Source organism: Acyrthosiphon pisum, chromosome X (assembly GCF_005508785.2).
Source record: "Acyrthosiphon pisum isolate AL4f chromosome X, pea_aphid_22Mar2018_4r6ur, whole genome shotgun sequence".
NCBI lineage: Eukaryota > Metazoa > Arthropoda > Insecta > Hemiptera > Aphididae > Acyrthosiphon > Acyrthosiphon pisum.
The window spans coordinates 118,009,338-118,030,270 of NC_042493.1; the positions used below are offsets into that span (position 1 = coordinate 118,009,338).

General features: G+C 29.5%; 1 long non-coding RNA gene across 1 annotated transcript; it reads right to left on the minus strand.

Annotated features, from left to right (window-relative positions):
• Positions 1 to 7,105: 7,105 nt before the first annotated feature.
• On the minus strand, positions 7,106 to 16,638 carry LOC100573092. Its single transcript, XR_003840153.1, has 4 exons — positions 16,525 to 16,638; positions 12,014 to 12,099; positions 8,728 to 11,929; positions 7,106 to 7,571 (listed from the first exon to the last, which is right to left on the minus strand). It is a non-coding gene; the product is annotated as an uncharacterized LOC100573092 (long non-coding RNA).
• Positions 16,639 to 20,933: the final 4,295 nt, after the last annotated feature.

Sequence of the window (20,933 nt, forward strand, 5' to 3'; positions counted from 1 at the left end):
CCCCCCCCCCCCCGAAATTAATGGATGATTTAATTTATTATGAGAAAACTAAAATTTCTAATACCTGTATATTAATTGTACTGTACTCTACTTTTCTCAAATTCTGAATTCTGAATTCTAAATATTATTAATAGTACAGCTTGTCAGATTACATTATCTAATGTGGGTACCTACGGGAATATGAGTATTTCCACAAAGATATTGTAGATATGGACGTGGACGATCTGTGTAATTATTATGACAATCTTTTATCGTCGTCGTAAAACGTATTTTATTTTGTGCGATTAATCACCTAGTGTGTTAGCCACTTTAATCTATAATCGACAATCGTTAACGTCGTTTTCATGTATTACCTAGACAGTGCCTACATGTTATTTTATCAACCATTGAACTATATTAAACTTATAGTGACAAACAAAACTACAGTTGCATACGAAGTACAAACTATTGTATATTTGTATTAAAAAGTTGAAGTATATTAACATTTAACAATGGATAAGTGGATACTAAAAAAACCTAAACTTGATGTAGAGAATAGAGACCAGCATGATCGTGATCATAATAACGAACCAAACTACGAGAAATCAGAAATAAATGAAATTAGTTCAGGTAAGGATATTGTTATTATAATTATTATTAATACCTACTATTGAACTCTAAAATTGAACTGTGTATTTCAAATGTTCATTAAAAGCGTTTTTAAAAGTAGTTTTTTGCACCTTCGACAATTTTAACTAAAACTATTATTAATACTTAATAGGTTTAAATGAGCCAGCACTTAGTACCAGTACACAAATACACTCGCAAACTTATGATTATGATATTGGTGTCCAGGGACCAGAACCGAAACCGAAAAGAACCGGTTCTGGAACCGGTTAACCTTAAAAATTTAGGAACCGGAACTGGAACCGGAACCTCTATTTCCAAAAATGAAAAACCGTAACCGTTACCGTAACCTTAATTATAAAAAGATTATTTAGGTTAGGGTAGACTAGTTATTTGGACTAGTAAAAGTAATACTATAGAAATGACTATTTTTTTTGTCCGTTTGCAGGTTCAGAAAAATAAAAGTAAAATCTTTTAATGTTTTTTATTTTGTGTTGTGACTAGTAATTCGTCGACGTAGAATCAGAGAGTCGTATCAACACAATGAACCAATTGATTATTAATAGAAATAAACCTCTAGTTGAGTGAAAATATATAGTTATAAATAATAATACGGGCATAATATTATTCAAAATTGTAAAACTAAAAATAGTAGATAAGAAAATCCATTTTATATGACATTGTCGACGTGCGCCGAGCTAGCACGGCGGCAGTCAGCAATGGAGATGTTGATATTGTGTTTTAATGTTTTAATGTTTTTTTAACTTTTCATAATACCTTCTATTTTCATGAAATAATTACAATTTAAACATGAATAAATAAATTATTTCGGACTATTTTTTTTAAAAAATCTTTAATATTCCGAAATCAAAATTAACCAAAAATAACCGAAATTAACCGGTATTTTTCAAAACCGGTTATAACCGGTTCTAGACCCCTTATATTTTTTTAGAAAACCCAAACGAAACCGGAACCCTTAAACAAATTAAATTAATAACCGGAACCGAAACCGTAACCGAAATACCCTATATGTTCCAGTCCCTGTTGGTGTCTATGTAGAAAAAACGTATACTAATGATGAAAAGTATAAGATTTTGAAAAATCGATGGATACCAAATGAATTTTATAAATTTCCTATCAGTGGAACAAGAAAACTTAAATTCCAAAGAAACTGGTGACTAGAATTCCCTTGGCTTTCGTATTCAGAAAAATAAGACGGTGCTTTTTGCGTATTCTGTTTTTTATTTTGTTCTAAAGAAGTCTTCTAACCATAAACTTTTTCCGTACGTAAGTAGTGAAGTGGTCGATATTTTTTCAGAAAAAAATAGAAAATTAATGTTCTAAAAAACATAAGTATCTAAATTATTTTTTTTATTATTATTATTATTATATAATTTAACATTTTTTTTTTTCATACATATGGTTAAATAGTAATTACATATTTATTAATTATCACATGTCAATGAAAAATAATATCACGAATACAAATTAGTAGATAAAATGTACGATATGTTTTATTATGTTCAGGTGTCACGTCATCTAATATGTTAATTAAAAAAATTAAAACCCCCCCCAAAGTTCAGGTTTAAGTACGCCACTGTATATACGCCATCGTCGTCGTCGGGGTGCAGGAAAATCGTCGGAAAGGCGTGGGACTGGTATCGGAAGCTGGAAGCGTGTATAGAAAAATTGTGTTTCCGCAGCCTATCGGCGGGTGGCTCGAACCACCAGATGGCTGGTGTGGTGGGTTAATGGCGGGCGGGCAAGCGTGGAGGTTTATGTAGATTGTAGGTAGTATATATCATGAAATGCGCAGAGAAAAATCGCCGAAAACCGTTTATGCGGATAAGTTGCACCTTTATATAATATATAATATATAATATAATGTCGTCGTCGTCGTTAACGATCGCCGCCTTTGTTCGTCCGTGTAATAATATATTAGATCATAGTATACAGGTATATAGGTATGCCGGCCGAGGAGATGTCCGTCCACTGCAAGTTCTGCACATACGGAGACACTCGAGATTGTGTGATTGCGGGCGCGGAGGTTCGCGCGCACTCGATACTAGTTTTTTATTTTTAAATATTTTATGGATAATCTTATATTATAATAATAATTATTATTAATTATTATTGATGTTACATATAAAATATATCGTCAGTTATAAAATCATAAAAATTCTAAAAATATTATAACAATATTAAAACCAACATTTTTCAGATGTCTTTGCACGCCGTCTGAAAGAATTGAACGCAGCTTCCGCGACAGGGTATTCACGAGTGGTACCACTGAATAAGACAATATAACTATATGATCTAAGTTGCCGTGTATAATAAGTATGGTACAACTCGCAGGGTGGGCCACGGCCCACCTGGCCCACCCCGTTCGTATGCCTATGGGTTTGAGTTTAATTTATATTGTGCTTAACGTCTGGAAAACGAATAATTTATTTAGTATAAATAACGTCCTGTTTCCTTTTGTATAAATACTAATTTTTCAAAAGCGACATCTACTAATTTATTTACAATTTGTAGGTTACATCATCCAGGAAATCACCTATAAGTACCTACTTAATTGTATTTGTAATGTATTAAATAAAACACCAATTACATACATTATACAGTATTTGTATTCCCAAAATAAATATTGATTATGATAGTAAAAATCAGAATTGTTGATAATTTGAAATTAATTAATACTGCAATTAAATTCTGGTATTCATAAATTTAAATTTGCAGCGCCTTTTACACATATTCTAAAACATAGTCGTGGTTGATAGATAGTCGTGTGAAAATAATCGTAAAAATTAATTTTTCAAAGTATCGCATTAATATATCGTGATACAAGATACATTGTATCTAAGATACTGCCCAACCCAAGGAAACGGGTCGTTATAGATAAAAATCAAAACAGTAGCAATATTATTCATAGGTAATAAAATAAAGGTATACCTACCTTTATATATAACTTCAGTTGATGGGTAGATTCAATGTCTATTATGTAAAAAATAGCTTCATTGTCTTTGTGCTGAGTTTGAAGAAAAAGATTTGAAAACCATGTTTAAATGTGAATTTTGTTCCTAAAATTATTTCTATGTTTTAAAACTTTTAAAAAGTTACAATTTATAATTTTATTTCTTTTAAGTTAAGCTATATGTAGCTTAAGTAAATTAACGTTTTTTATAAATAATGGATTGTGTTTATAAAATTAATTAAAATATATGGAAACATATATGGGGCCAAGTGAGGTAAACTGTACTTTTTTTAACATCCTTTTAAAATTACATTAAAAAAAATCAAATTTTGATAAAAAATGTATTATCAATTAGGTACCATAACCTATAGATTATTGTGTAAACAAAATTTGAAAGGAAAAAATCGATTTTTTTGTGAATTACAGGTCTTCAGACATTAGCTTTCTCTGCCCATATATACTACTAATAAAGTTTTATAAAGTTTAGTTACCTATATAAGTTTGATAAAGTTTTATAAATTGTATATCTCGCCAAATATGTGTTGGAAAAAACTGTAGTTATGTTAAAATGATAATAAATAATTATATTATGTTGGCTGAAATTAATATTTGGTAAATTAGTATGTGAGCCGGTATACTTTTGTATTCTCTCGGACTGAAATCTCTCCCCAATCCGCCCCAGAGGGGTGCTAAGATGGGGGGGGGGATCTAGGTGGTTCAATTGAACCAGGAACTTATATTTTGATTGTGGTCTGGAAACATCACAACATGTTTTAGCATGTGAATATCATAGAGTGCTAAGTTGCGGTTATAAACTACAATACAGACGACAGGCACAAAGTAGTATATCACTACATGTCTACATTCTATGTAGTCGTTCTAATAGCAATGGCGTAGCCAGGTTGGTTTTGGGTGTTTAACCCCCCCCCCCACATTGAATCCCCCCCTAATAAATATACAGTACAATCTCGGTTATCCGGCCGTTCGATAATCCGATACGTCCACTAATCCGGCTATTTTTACCTATACGCACCAATATGTATTTATATATAAAATAACTATCGTTAACGTTTTATAATCGAGTTCAAAACTAGGTAAAATTTTTTGCGGATTATGGGTTTTGTGTTGCAAACCGGGTAAACATTTTTGCAGGTTTCGGGTTTCGTGTAGCGAACTGGGTACATTTTTTTGTGGGTTTCGGGATTAAAACCTGGTTAAATTTGTGTGGGTTTTGAATTTTGAGTAGGCGTGACTAGACTTCATCCGCAGTGGCAGCCTAGCTAATAACCGGCACTACCTTATTAATGAACCGAAAAATAGTCCTATACACCAAAGTCCGTATATTTTAAGGCCCCCCCTCACTAATAAAATATTTATAGGTATGATTAAAAAAAAGGTTGGAATTATCTATTTACAATTAATAATCTATAAGACATAAGTACAGTAATTGCAGTAATTTAACTTAAGAAATATCATCCATATACAGCCCTGGATTACACATTTACATTCTACACCACCTAGCTACAAATCAAAAATAATATTACAATAATAACCAATAATAGACGCGTACCGTCGTCGTTTGTCTTTATTATACATAGTACTTTATACTTAAAAGTTTATAGTAGATTTTTCCGAAGTCAGGAAATCAATTTGACAATACATGTTTGACCAAAATAAAGATACTATACCTACCTACCTAATTTTGTCAAACGTATCTTTGTAACAGTCGCGCAAATAGGAAAAATGTTTAGGAGAGAGGCTCCTTGGCTCAAGCCCCAATTTTTTTTTTTAAATTATAATATACCTATACTATATTATTTTTTTTTTAGGAGACTTTGAGTAATGTTTGGTGTGCATAAAACATTAACACACGCACATATTACGTATATATTATAATATTCATATTCACGCCTAAGTTATAAAAACTTAGTTGGATGGGGTAACCTCATTTAACTACATTTACCATAGGTAGGAAAAAAGTATTTTATGATTGGCTATCAATTATCATATTAATAATATTTAATATTTAGGGGGGCCGGAGGGAGTTCGCAGAGTAGTAAAGTGCCTACCATGACTACCCCGCGCGCACACTTATGATATCACGTACCTATACTTAACTAACGAGCTGTATTTTGTTTATTTAATTCAATACGCGGTGAAAAAAGAACAACCGACAACAGTGTAAACATTTAAAACAAGAAAGATTCACTGCAATAATAATGTTCTCATGCAGGCGAGCGTCGTGGTCATCGTAAATAATTATAATATTGTATTGTATATTTTTATATTTCCCTGGCCGAGTGGTTCCGCCAGCTCGTCTGATACGAATAGTAACTGGCTATGTCATAGCCTGTCCCTCATTAATCGCGCCGTTATGAAAAATAAAATAAAATAGTGCCATAGATCGCGTAAAATTGCATTCTATTAAACGATCAGTGCACGCATACATATTATAATATATAAGGTGTAGGCATAATGTATAGGTATTGAAGTATAATCGCACTGTCAGGTTAGGCAGTACATATACGAGCGCGACATGTGTTATAATATTATGTGCCTATATACACATATACCTAGATATAAACCTTTTACCTATAGGTACAAGTTAGGTACCAACTATATATACTATGTACGTCCCTGACAAACGATTTATATAATTTGTGTTAATTAATTTTAATTTCTGTAACTCAAAATTTCAGAACAGCATGCTTTGCCAAAATAAATAATTGGTGAATAATAAATAATAAGAAAAAATACTAAGACAAATATTAATAACTGTATAGTCACTATAGTCTGTAATTAATTAAATTTATGTGTATTTTCAGTCACTTACGTAATTGACCAACAGTCGATGGTTAATAACGTTAATATACGGTCATCGAGGTAAAATTGTTTTATTTTGTTTTGTAATTTTCAACAATAACCTATTATCTTGGAAACTTCGCCATGTCATTGCCAGTTAGCTTACGAAATTAACTTTTTTTTTTTTTGGTAATGCACCACTACATGGGAGACGCACGTTTATCACATTACTTGACCCCCATGCAGTATAATTACGAAATTAACCTAGCAACTTGGCTTATAACGCTAATGATCGGTTAATGGCGTAAATGTTCGATTTTGGTCATTGACCATAACATATATAGGTACATTAGTCGTGACAACCAATGAAAATCAGCGAGCTAGATAGGACAGCTTTGAATGTTGGTCGGCGGGGTAAGGGGTATGCCGTATGCGATCATAAAGTTGCCATCGCGCCATTTTTTTTTTTTATCATGCTAATACTTAGTATCTAATGACCATGGGAGCATAAATAGTTACCAAAAATCTACCCGGTATCGTAAAATTATTACAACATTAAATATGTTTCATATTTTTGTAAAGATTATGCTTTTCATGTAGGTAAAAAAAGGCACTTTATTGTTTATGTAAATACCTACATATAAATCATAATACATAATCATTTTTCATATGGTTTCTATAAATATAATAGTAACAAAAAAGTTATACCAAAAGTCGCTTGTACATAAATAAATAGTATTTAACTAATAGGTAAGCTAGGTAGTATATATTTTAATAAAGTGAATTTATTTTTTACAGTGTTTGGAATAACTAAATTGGCACTGTATTTATTTTGTCCATCTGGAAATTTTCAATAATTTTTTTTTTTACGAACACCCGTTCGTATTTTTCAATAAATTTTTAATTTTCGTGCACCTACATAAGTTTCTAGTAAATAATCATATATTATTGTGAAAATAATAGGTATATTATGGTTGTCTGGAATATGTGACATTAAATGTGGTTTGTACATAAATACATAGTATTTTGCTTACAGTCAAAATAATTGGTTAAAGCACTCATTTTGATCGATATATTTAAACCCAGAATATGGAGCAGACTTCCAGTTGTTGAAAATGGGATGAACTTATTCTTGATTTAGATGACGAAATATGGATATTGCATAATATTTACTTTCAATGAACTGTTGCTGAAACAGGTAAAGGTCAATTTGATTTGTTAAAGTACTTTTTTTAATTAAAAAAAAATATTAAGAAATCTACCTTAATGTGCATTGTGCATACAACAATTACATTAAAAAGATAAGGTGCTAAATAGAGATAATTCTATGAACACGTATCAAAAGCTCGTAATGCGACATTTACAATGTATTTTTGGTACTATAAGATACATTGAATTCTTGTAAACATTTTGATAGAAGTATGTAACTACATAATACCATACCCAATGGCCAATACTTTTATGAGATATTGTATAAATACATCGTTTTATCTATATTAGCCCATAATAGGTACATGTCAAAGGTTTTGGCTGTACTTGAACAATTTGATATAATTAACTTGCGATGTTTTGCCATATACCTAGCAATCACGTCATGACATATTATGCTTTTTGTACTAACCATAAAACGTTTTTGATAATTGATAACATAAAATATTTTGGTGTATCTTACTTAATATGATTTAAAAATTATGAGTAATTCAAAAACCCATTCATATTAATTATTAATTTATTATTAGTTATTACTATTATTATTCTTACATTTTTTTATCATTATTTAATTATTGCATCTACTCTGTTTGTTTTCTTTTGTCTATGTAATTACTTAAATACCACATATTTACCCATTATATTATTTAACAAAACGGTGTTTACCCGTTGATTAATAAATAAATAAATTAAATTATGGAACATATTTTTTAAGTTATAAATTTAATTAATTAATTTCTAGCAATTTTGAACAATTTGGATTATTATTATTTATTATTATGTGTTGTGATAAAGAAAAATAATAGAAATAGACTAATATTTGATTTTATCAATCATAACTTTAAACACAATTTTAATTAAATTAAGTAATATTATTTTTAAAATAATGAAATAATGAGAAAACATTTAATAGAGAAATGAGTTTTTTAAATTTAGTTTACTGAAATATAGTCATTTATAAATATTCCCGTATAATTATTTATTTACAATTTATTATAAGTTCAGAATAGTTGGAAATGTGTATAAGTTAAAAAAAAAGAGTTAAAAATACTTAACTATGTTCTACATGACTTCTAAGAGTATAATAAATTCTATGTCTTATCAAGAATTAACCAATCTAAATGTACCATATTTACTTCAAATATCCTCTGTCCTTGACATTTCATTCTGACTCTCCTTTTTGAGAGCCGGCCTAAGTACACCCCTCTTATTAACTCGTACACCTTGTTGGGACGGGGGTTGGCAGACTATATAACTGTATAACCTTCGGCCGTCTGCTCTGCCATTCTTCGCAGTCAGGATGTTTTCCAAAATCACGTAGAACACCCGGAAATTCTTCAGCGTCCTGAGGACTGTCATCTTTTCTTTCGAGTCAGAGTGTAGACCCTCTAATGCAAGGGTACACAGTTGTAGTGGAGGGTAAGACTCAGAGGTCAGTAAGCGGCTTGAGGTGCGCGCCTATCCCCTCCCTTATATTGCTCTAGTACTCGCATTCAAACAATATGTGTTCTGAAGTATTGGCATTGCTCTCATAGTGATTGTTCCTTGCACTCCATGCGGTGCAGGTAGTGCTGGAAGCAGCCATACCCCTCCAGTGCCTGGGTAATGTGATGTCAGTTCCACCTTCGGTATCGATCTCACTATCCACATCCTACGTCAGGAATGACGTCCGGTAACCGTGCTGTCTTTGTACATTTAAACAATCGTTGTTTTGCGTTCCTCTCTTCTAATAGCATACTTGGGCAGATCGGCTGGATCTCTGGGAAGGATAAGAGCGCACAGGCAAGCCCTAATCCACAAGGATCCACCTAGGAGGTCGGCCGAAGGTATCAGAAACAGCAAAGCCTCATCGGAAACTGAACGATACGCTGAGATGACCCTGAGCGTTGCTGTCATCTGCGGTCATATCAATTTGACCATTGTCCTGCCTGAGGCCACCACATGATTAATCCAAACAGGTACAGTCTTCGTTTCCACTGGCATGGACCTCTAACGTTAGCATGAGCCTAGTCAGTGCGGCGGCGCAGCGGAAGAGTTTTTTGGCGACTATTTCCATATGTTTGGTTAACGTAAACCTCTGGTTCATGATGACACCCAGGTAATGAAGGCATAAATATATTCTGAACTATCTTCAAAATAACCTATACATTTTTTATAGACAAATCCAAACATTCCAGAATATTTTTCAATATTATCAATTTTTTCTAAAAGATTTTCCAACTCATTCTTTGTTCTAATAGGCTTATTATATTTGTATTTTTTTCCATATTTTTGTATAACCAAAACAAGGCCGTTATAAAAATGAATTTTTTTCACGGTTTCTTCAAAAAAAAATTTTTTTACTAAAAGCTGTTGCATTTTGTGCCCGAAACTTTGAAGCACTACAAAATAAACTAGGAATTACAAAAGTTTTAGAAATTTCATATTTATAATTATAATTATAATTCATATTTATTTTAAATCCGTTAACTTCCTTTTTAAATTCTTTAGTATTACCATCATAAATTATCTTATATGGTGAAGTATTTATTTGTACTATTATCTGAATTGAAATTAAGGGTATTTGTCTTTCATTCTAATGATATATATTTTGTAATTATTGGACTCTTTATTTCTGAGAATTCATATGATCTTTATTTATTTGTAGAAGATATAAATTTTATTGTCGATGAATTCTGGTCGAATAACTGAATTAGATGTCAATTTGTCCTGCATTTAAAGTTGATGTTGCTTCCTGTTATACCGTTACGGTCTTCGCTGTGATATAGTTTCCATATAATACTTAGAACAACTTGAGTTGGACAGAAGACCTCTCAATTGGTTCAATTTTGTTGACGACCACACAGCATTAATTGGTACTAATACTGTGCGGTCAGCACCTAATGATATTCCTGTATTGAGCACATATTATGAAAGTTGATTCAAAAGCACAAAATAAAATAAAGCTGTTGAACAGTCGTCAATAAAGAGAATTAACAATGTATTACGTTACAATGTAAAATTTTCTTACTAAGACAAATTTTTACTTGTGATTTAAATCCAATATTATAATCAATTACTATAAACCAATAATCTTTCATATAATACAGATACATGTTCTACACATGATACTTTCACTTCCATTGATGATTTTTTTGTTAGTAATTCGTTACTACTAAAAACTTAAAATATCTCTGCAAATAGTTTTTACAATTCTGTGTATAATATGGAAGCTATATCACAGTTAAGATCGTTACAGTACAACAGGAAGTAACTTCAAAATTAAAAATGCAGGATAAATATTCTAAGGAAGTTAGCGGATTTATTTTTGAAATTTCTAAAAAAATTCAACTTCCTAGTTTATTTTATAATATTTCAGAGCTTCGGGCACAAAGTTCAACAGCTTTTAGTAAAAAAAATGTTTTTTGAAGAAACCGTGAAAAAAATGTATTTTTATAATAGCCTTGTGCCAGTTATACAAATATATGGAAAAAAATACAAATATAATAAGCCTATTAGAACAAAGAATGAGTTGGAAAATCTTTTAGAAAAAATTGATAATATTGAAAAATATTTTGGAATGTTTGGATTTGTCTATAAAAAATATATAGGTTATTTTGAAGATAGTTCAGAAGATATTCAAATGTGTTCTGTCAGTTAAGGGTGGATAGTTAATCAAGATTTCTAAAAAAAGTATAAGTATTGGATATTTATTTTTTTTTTTTATCATTATCATTTTTTAATGTTTACTTTATTAATGACAACATGGGTACATTATTAGTTCTATATTTTAAAGCAGAACTTAGATTGAATTTTTTACGAGTATTTTATGATTGATAACTTATTACTGATAAGTATTCAAATCTTAGGTGAATGGAAGTGGTACTGGGATACTCCGTACAATGTTGTTCCACTACTCCGCTCATCTAAGCTTTAAATATTTATAAGTTATTTTTAATAAGCTACTGGTCTGAAAATGTAGAACATTATTGATCAAAATATTCCAAATAATAATATTTAGTTGAAAAATCATCTAATGACATTTTAGTATTAGATGTAGAAAACTTATCTATATGATCTGAAAAATTGTTAATTTACAGTACCTAGGTATTTGATTGTAATATTGGATTTAAATCACAAGTTAATATTAATTTTAGTAAGAACATTTTACATACCTTGTACATTCCTAATTTTTTTTGTTAACGGCTGTACTTCAGCATTATAACATTTTGTACTTTTGAATCGACATTCATATTATGTGCTCAATACATAAACATCATTGGAGGTCGAACACACAGCATCAATTAATACCGGCAAAGAATATGGTGCTATTGATTTTACTTCTTCATTTACACATTCCTATGAAATAAGCAATAATAATATAAATGAACGGACATCAAAAATTATTTTAAAACAATATTTATGAATGATTATAAAAATTACTATAGGTGGTGCAAAAATGGTGGTTCAACCTCCTCTTCATTAGCATTAGTTATGTAGCTTGGTAAAGAAGAATAATGTTCCAAATCCTAGATAAATAAAATAAAATAATTTTAATTTATGTGTATATAAAATATATAATTTAATGCTAAAATAACAAATCATTAATGTAAAAGAAATAAGACTAATTCAAATTACAATAGGGTATGGTTATACTTTCAACACTGACACTTAAATTTAGTTTCAACTTATTTTTTTTATAAATACTGATTACAAATTTTATGTAAGGTCAAAAAACTAGAAAATTAGACAAACTCATGAGAAATCTTGTATTAAATATTCTAATCTTAAATTTAAAAAAAAAATCTTTATGAATTTCTAACTCAAAATGATTTGCTCATTTGAAAATTTTAAGGTGTACAGAACATACTAATATAAACATTCAGAGAATATTTCATGTATCTACGATCATTTGTCTTAAGTTACACCAAAAACCAAAATCGATTTTGCGTTAAATATCACGTTTTCCTTAATTTTATTTTTTGTTCTCCCCAGCAGTTTCGAATACCACTAGAAATTTTGACCTCCCAAATGCATTTACTAGATTCACTTCCCCATAGAACAAGATACTGAAGTTGAAATTTTATTCATTTTTACTTTCCCAAAAGTTGACGACTGACACAAAAAATAAAAATATTTTTAAAAAAAAACTAAATTATTGTAAGATTAATAGATTAATCGCTCTGCTCAGAACCTAAACATTACTTATAATGTTATATTTTTGAATATTAATCATTAAATTATAAATGAAGTGCTTTTATATTATATTATACTATACATTTTTGATATTTTGTAAGACTAATATTTATAATATAGCTATAATAATATCAAAAGCAACATACCAAAATTTTGCTTTGCAACGTTTACTTTTATTATTTGATGTGTTTTTACAATATCCTATTTTTTAATAATATGGAAACTAAATGCCACTAAGTATAAAATAGTATAGGACCTACTTTTCAAAAGCTCTTTTAATCTAATTGATTAAATTTACATTAAAAAAAAGAATAGATGATACTTCTAGTGATGAATTAATGATTTTTAAAATAAACAATTCTAATGATTTTATCATGATTATTCTGCATGAAAACGCATGTGTATGAAACAAAAAGATTATAACAGTCCAATTATAAAAAAAAAAACTGATATACTCTACTCACCAATACTTGTTTATGATCAGCTCAATGTTTATAATTTAAAAACTAATTTTATACTGAACATTTGTAAAATTACGTTTAGATATAAAAATAGTCATGTTACAACTGTCCATAATTATAATAAACATTTTAGGAGTAATATTAATTTAGTATTATGTTTTTAATAACTCTTGTATTGAATTTAGAATAAATGCAAGTTCTATGAATAATTTTGAAGAATTAAAAAATCTATTGCTTCAACAAATATAATGTTTAATATCAGACCAATCCAGAATATTTTAATATGGGGGCTCAAAAACATATAACTTCACCATACTTATAATCTACTTTATATCATGTAATTTACAATACAAATTTATTTTATTGATGTCTTTAATGCCAGAGTGTTCCCAAGCACCAATATCCCCCTCCATGAATCTCCACCTGTTAAATAACATATGTTTATCATTTTGTTAATTTATGTTATTCAGTATGAACTTTTATGCTTAGGTATAGGAATTTTCTTTATTTTATAACTTAAATAACAAGAACACATCATTATAAAATAAATACATTAATCATTTCGCTTAGAATTTAAATTTCTCAATGAATATATTTTAAGATCACTTATTGCATATTATATATTTTCTGTTATTAATTTAAAGTACCACTTAGTTATTTTAAACTATTTGATATTTTAGAATATAGCATAGCGTTACGGTAATTAAATATTATTTTACAGGAAATAGATGTTTGATATACATTTTTATGCGAATAATTATAATACTCCTAATAGTTAACCACCTGTAGTTACATCCTACTTTATCCATAACTGAAATACTGTACGTCATAATGACCAGCAATCTTTAACATGCCTTTATAAACTAAACATTAACATTTAAAATCAATGTTATAAATTGTAATAAGTAAAAAATAAATTATATGGAGCGATAACAAAAATTGTCGTGACAGACAGAAGAACGGTGAACGTAGGTAGTCTTCAATAATATATATTATAATCAAGCTTCTAATCTTATTATTTATTAAATAATGTTGATTTTCGACTATTAACGAAAAAAAATATTTGCTGTACGCGCCCCACAATAGGGACTACCCGAAGGATCACTCGGTGACAACCGAGACGAGATTTCGTACGTTGATGGTGGCCAATATCACCATTAAACGACGACTATTTTTGGGTAGGCAACCAAATGTGTCCTCATCTGATAGTGTGGTGGTAGGCAACCAAATGTGCACGGCGACGACAACGACGAGGACGGGAGAGACCTACAGAGGAATGAGGATGGTTCAAGCTAGTTATGGATGGAGGGTCTCTGTGGCCGAGTCGGTTTGGTGCAATGACCACAGAGCTCACAAACACAGGGACAATACTTTAAAACTAACTTAATCCTATTAAAGTCTTGAGACGATGATAGAAATGAATCAATAGGCAGACGACCTGGACGACCTGAGCGACCTCTCACACAACATACGTATATATGTTGCTGGCGGACTTACGCGGCGTCGAATGACGGACCAACGCACACAACAACCAGTTTCCCGGTTTGACGGTGACAATAATAATAATAATAATCAAAGACTTACGGTTGAGTGTTGGAGATCGTATTTTTATTGGAAATATTTCAGGTTTAATAGCGACACACAATATAATAATAAAGAGAGTTAATAATAGTCAGCAACTGTGTACACCATGAAAATAATATAAATAAATGTTGTGCTCGTTTTAATAGCGGGTCACACATATAAATAATAACCATTGCTATAATAGCGGATAACAAAATAAATAATACAGATATAATATATTATATTATATTAGATAATATATTAGCGGATCACACAATATAAAAAAGTATAGTCGCTTTAATAGCGGACCAAAAAACGAAACAAAAACATTTTTATAATAATAATAAGAGTAGAAAATTAATATGGCGTTGGCCGCAGAACGTAAACAAAAACAATACAAAATAAATAATATAATATATACCTATCTGAGGCGACAGGCCGACCGATAATACAACAACACAAAGAGATTAAACAAGTACAACAATTATAATAATTCACAATTAACAGAATGAGAGGTGTATGGATGACAAGGGAGCTGATAGGGAACGGTCGTCGTCGCCGCCGCCGAATTCGATAACGCGATAGCTTGGCGCGAACATTAGCATAAATTAAATGCTGCGATAATTGGACGCCCCAAAACCCTATTCAAAATTGAAACATTCCTGGACAAACCGGGGAAAATATACCAACAATAACATACTTATAAATTGGGTATACATTATAAGTACCATTAAACCTTGAAGTACCAATAGTAAAATTTTCATGTATCTACAGTTATTCGTTTTTGAATAACAATAAAATAACAAAACCGTTAGAAATCGAGTGAATATCCAATATTGTAAAAATATGAAATTCATACCCTCATAAAAATTTAATTTGATTTGCTTGTAGACATTTTTTTTTTTTTGATTTAGGTGGACAAACTTATGAATATCTTAGATTTAAAATGTAATATTTTTATGAATTCTCAAATCAAATTAATTTGCTAATTTTTGTTATTTTTCCGTATTTATCAAGATTTAAACTTTAAATGCTTCTTAAAAAAAAATTGTGACTAAGAGATTTTTAATATTTTTCAAATGTCTTTGTAACAATATAGTAGGAGCCTTGTATAAATTTTCAATCTTTTTTACTAACACAAAAAGTTTTATTGACATTCAAAGAAAAAAAGTCTAATAGAATTGGAAACAGAAAATGTTCCTAACCAGTTCAAAACAAATCAAAATATTTTGAAAATGTTATCGTGCATTGGTAATTCAAATATAAACAACCAATGAAAATGTCATGTATATACGTTCATTTGTTTTAGAGTTAAACCAAAATCGATTTTGTGGAAAACTAAATTATTATAATTTTAAAACATATTTTGACAGTAAATCAAATTTATTATCTTATTATTTATTAAACAATATTGATTTTTGACTATTAACAAAACACAGATTATTAACATAAATTTAATGCAAACGCATAAATTATATTCAAAATAAAAACACTTCTGGAGAAACCGGGGAAAATATACCTACGATAACATTGGTACTTGTAAATTAGGTATGGGTAAGTTATAAGTATCGTTAAACCTTGAAGTACCTACTTGTTAAAAATAGATTCAACTTATTCGTACCTTAACAATATTTTATAAATAATCTGCTACTATAGTGACCTTAAAAATATTGTTAATACATTTTAGGAACATAAAAGACATCTGACTATAACTCTTTTATATTATATTATTACCTTGGTAATAAGAACACTGGCACAACATCTGTTGAATGACTGTTTGAATATAAGTTTAATTTTTCTACTTGACCCCCTTGGTGCTTCAAATTATTTATAACAGTATTTTCAATGTTTTTGTCTGAAAAAAAAAATTGATTCTATGTTATCACTTTTATCATAATAAGCTAACTTTTTGTTTAGTACAATTCTCATCAACTTACCTTAAAAGGTTTAGATCTATCGGTAAAAATCCATTTCTTCCAGAATCGACATCATTACTTTGAGTAATATAACGCTGTATACAAATAAAAATTATATTGAAAATGAAATTTTAACTTGAGATCAATAGAAGCATTACTTATAAGGATAACTGGTTTTGGAATGTATATGACACCTGTATTCCGGTCTCCAATAGTCCGATACTTGTGTTCTTACTACAAACAAATTTTTCTGTCAAGATTCACGACCACCATACATGATGCACGGTATTATACTAACAACTACGAAATAAAAGACACCCTCGCTGGGTGCGCTTGGTCGATTGTACAGTCTGGCCATATTTTGAAAACCAAATTCTACGACTGATGAGAATAACGACCACTATGTGCTTGTGTCTTACCTCACGATTGGATTTCGAAACCAAAGATACATAATACAATCATAAGCGTGCGCACAGGGAGGCCCGGGTGGGCCACGGTCCACCCTGCGAGACCTACCGAAATTTGTATACATAGTAATTAATGATTTAAGCATCACAATTTTTGGTTTTTTAAATCATAAAACATTAAATTGGTAGGTGAAAAATAACATTGATACCCAATGATAGTAAATAATAATAAATTAAATGTCTTTAAAAATAAAATTTATACCATATATTATTACCATTACAGATTGCAAAATTGTATTTATTTAAGATTTAAATCTGTGTCGACAGTAAAATATTTCTTATTTAATTTAGCCCACCCTGCCACAAATGTCTGCGCATGCCTATGAATATAATTATATATTTTACTATATTATACCTGCGATGGAATGCGGTTTTAAAAACCTTTATAAAAAATGTTATTAAAAAAAAAAAATCAAAAACTAAAAGAAATTAAAAAACTCTGCGTACTACACTGCTACTGGCTGTGTAATATTGTTTAATACAGTCGAACTTAGTTAACTCAAACTTTTAACTTCAATTTTGAGTTTTTATACGTATATTTATATTTTTTAAGTATCTGTATTTGTACTCGAATATTTTTTTTCTGAGTATTTAAATACGTATTTTATAAGCTTTATAACTTTTCAAAATAGGTATCTTTACTTACGTGGATACTTTTAGAAAATACCTTTTATTAGACTGCGTTAATCAATAAATAATATATTTCAAGTACTTTCGTCGGTATGTATTCAAGAACAAGTAGGTAGAAATACTTAGAAAGTATTTACATACAAATACTTGTCTAAATATACTTCTTTCACTCTAATATATCAATACTTAATATTTTTACAATGATTCCACTCATACGTTATCAGTGTTGGTGATGGTGAACAAATTGTAGGTATAAATGTTTGGAAAAATATTATTGACTAAAATATCGTCTTCGTCCATACGCAGTCTTGTTGAGTACTTATTCGAATACTTTTATTTAAATACTTTTTAGGTATTTCAATACTTTTCAGATAGGTACATTTTAACAGGAGTATTAAAACACTTTTTCTTTGTAATTTTGTTCAAATCAAATCCTGTGAGTACTAGTGAAGGGGTGTGAATGTTTGTATATATTTGTGTGTGTGTGTGTGTGTGTGTGTGTGTGTAGGTACAGTGCCGGATTACCCAGTCATTATAACATATATGGAGAAATCATCCCGATCAATCTGTTCGAGGGTTGTGCCGACGAAGGGTGCGATGTGGCAGATGGGTAGGGTGAGGGGAAAGGGAGAGGGTTGTCGGGCCTGTTGCTTAGTGACGCCGAACCACATCCTACTGTATCGATCGTGAGAAACCACCCGCTAATAAACATAGTACAGTGGTTCCCAATTTTTTTCCAGAGGTGCCCTTTTTTACCGATAGTCGTTTGCGCGTCACTATTATTAATTTTAAAGTTTTTTTGTTAGAAATTTACGTATAATTCGATGTTTGAATCATACAGCATTTGCGCAACGACCGTTTAGCTTACGTCAAAATGTCGTACATAATTTTCAAATTAATATTGTTTAACAATAGAACTAAAAAAAGGGTTCATTAATGTATTAATTTATTTTTACTCAAACTATATATTATGTAGGTATATTTGTATTATAACTATGGCTATAATGTGCCTAATTGAAATGAACACAATTTATTTTTAATACATTTTTTACCAAACCGTATGTATGACGTAAAGTATTTGTTTTTTGGAGCAAAAATGTGATTTTTTAGTTTAAAAATGATAAAATAATTTGATTTTGATACATTTTTTCAAAAATTTAGCTTTAAACGCTAATTTATCAAAACATTGTGCCTATGTATATTTATTATTTTTAAACTAAAAAAGCAGGTAAGTGGATGTCGCTCTGCTGTACAGTAGGTTACAAGTGGGTCTTGAATTAGACTTGAATTCAATGATATATTAATATCATTGTATAAGAAAAACGATTCTGAGCGGAGACGGTTTGTCAGTCTAAATATTTTATATTTTGTTATTATTTATTTTATCATGTAAGTTGAATTAATATTAAAATATTATAATTTTTTATTCGTTTCTATGGTGATAAACAAAGCGTTAGAAATTAAAATCCCATTTTTAGCGTTTTTTCGTAATTTTTCATTACTTTTTCCCGTGGCATTAAATAACTATTGAGAAAATCGAAAAATGACCTCTCTAAAGTACCATCTTGGTCCAATTTGCTAAAAGATAAGATACTATATGTGGAAATCGAAGGATTCCTTCTGGTAGACATTTTGTATACGGAATATTAAAAATAAAAGAAAAAATAAATAAATAAATAAACACCATTGTAAAACCACTAGCTTCATCGCTCCGCTCAGAATCTAAAATGTTAAATTATTCATTATCTATATGAATATAGAGTAGGTACCTACCTACTTATATAATATATTTATGTACATTTATATAATTATGACTATAATTCAATAGAATTAATCCAATTTATTTTTAATTGCATGTATCTATTTATTATAATATCATGACAATCATTGCATTTTCAACCAACGATTATTTTTTATGCCTTTCTATCGTTCAGTATGTTGATGCTCATACTTATTATAGGTAAACAAACAATACGCAAACGATAATTGGCCACTGACGGGCAAATGATGTACGATAATTTGGCACAGATAAACAGACGATGTGCAAAATATGATAATATAGGACACTTTTTTGAATCAAATATAGCCACTGCGCCCTGCTGTGAATTCCACGAGGAACATAAATATTAAAAGAACAACAATTATTCTTATTTGTAATTGATAATCAGTTTTTATAATTGTATTGGACATAAAACAAATAAACAAAATAAAAAACATTCTAAGCATTCGCAGCCAATCTAGAATTAATAGACACATTATTTATATTTAAAGAAAAATATTTTTAAAAGGAAGAATTATTTTAAACATAAATATTTTTGTAACGCCAAACGATAAACTCAAATCAAATGAAATTTCGTGAGGGTTTGGGATTTAGCACGAAATTGTCGAAAATCAATGCCAGTAATACATTTTCTATTTTCTCTGTGCGTATATTTTTTCACTTGGCCTAAAACATATATACGTTTACGTATACATAGAGTTTTATAATCTCATGAAATTTGCATTATATCTAAAAGTTTATAATCGTCAACTTCCAAGTAAACATTATTAATAGTTATTTTATTGTATGAAACAAAGAAAATATGTAACATATTTACATATAAATATATCAAATCTATAATATAACAATTTAAACATTGCCTTTTAACTCTTAAGTTACAACCTCATAAATCAACTCAACATCATAAAATACTGTTGAGAGCCGTGGATCTGCGAATGCACATTATAGTATACTATAGTATAATATTATATTCACAATATAGGTAATAGACATAAACCACACTTAATAGTCGTGATACGTGACCTTTTACAATATTCAAAATATGATCTAAGTATTAAGTAAAAGATTCCAGAGCACCTACACATCACTCAGTCATATACACACACACATATACGACTTTTGTACATTTTATAATTACTGAAAATACACTATTATTTCATTCACTGTTAAAATCGACTTCAACTTTATTTCAAACCATTAACTTTTGGATCGCTAACAGTCTGAATACAACAATATTTTAATTCTCATATAAAAAATGTGAGAAGTCTCAAAATAATGCCAGGAATATTTTTTATAACTACATATTATAGAATATACAAATACTGAAATAATAAATCAAAAAAATAATAT